The sequence below is a fragment of the Notothenia coriiceps genome, unplaced genomic scaffold (genome assembly GCF_000735185.1).
Source record: "Notothenia coriiceps isolate Sejong01 unplaced genomic scaffold, NC01 NC01_scaffold00037246, whole genome shotgun sequence".
Classification (NCBI taxonomy): Eukaryota; Metazoa; Chordata; class Actinopteri; order Perciformes; family Nototheniidae; genus Notothenia; species Notothenia coriiceps.
The window spans coordinates 4,282,581-4,283,635 of record NW_011369947.1 but is presented as its reverse complement, the minus strand read 5'-3'; positions in this window follow the sequence as shown (position 1 = coordinate 4,283,635).

Sequence of the window (1,055 nt, the reverse complement as noted above, 5' to 3'; positions counted from 1 at the left end):
TGAGTTTCAACAGTCACATTAAAACAGTTACTAAATCAGCTTACTATCACCTAAAGAACATATCTAGGATTGAAAGACTGATGTCACAGCAGGATTTGGAAAAACTTGTCCATGCTTTTATCTTCAGTAGACTGTACTACTGTAATGGTGTCTTCACAGGTCTCACTAAAAAATCTATTAGAAAGCTGCAGCTGATTCAGAACGCCGCTACTCGAGTCCTCAATAACACTAAGAAAGTGGATCACATCACTCCTGTTCTGAAGTCTTTACACTGGCTTCCTGTGTGTCAAAGAATAGATTTCAAAATACTGCTGCTGTTTATAAAGCACTGAATGGTTTAGGCCCAAAATACATTTCTGACCTCTTGCTAAATTATGAACCATCCAGATCTCTCAGGTCTTCAGGGACTGGTCAGCTTTCTGTCCCCAGAGTCAGAACTAAACATGGTAAAGCAGCGTTCAGTTATTATGCTCCAAATATCTGGAACAAACTCCCAGAAACCTGCAGGTCCGCTGCAACTCTTACTACTTTTAAATCCAGGCTGAAGACTTTTCTTTTTGTCGCTGCTTTTAATTGAACTATTCACATCTTAAACTGCACTGTAACTTTTATCCATGTATTTTTTCTTTTAATGTTTATTTTATTATCTTTTCTTTTTAATGAATGATTTTAAATGCCATTTTCTTAATGTCTTTCATTTTCTGTAAAGCACTTTGAATTGCCTTGTGTTGAAAGGTGCTATATAAATAAACTTGCCTTGCCTTGGGAGAGCTGAGAGTGTCGGAAAGTGTTTGACTGTTGTTGTTGATCGTTGTGGTGTTAAGTTGATGTGAAATGTGCGGAGAAGTTCAGGAGGGATAAATATCCTTTCCTGGACGATGAGTTTGGGGTTCTGGTTTATATTGCTGAGGCCAATGGAAAGATTAGCAAGGTGGTAGGGTGGGGAGTCCCGGCAGATTGTAAGGATGTGTTTAAATCTGGCTCCTGGATAACCATGTCGATGGGGGATGGGAATATCGTTGGCTATGTTGGGAAGGTCTTGTTTCCCGTGAATC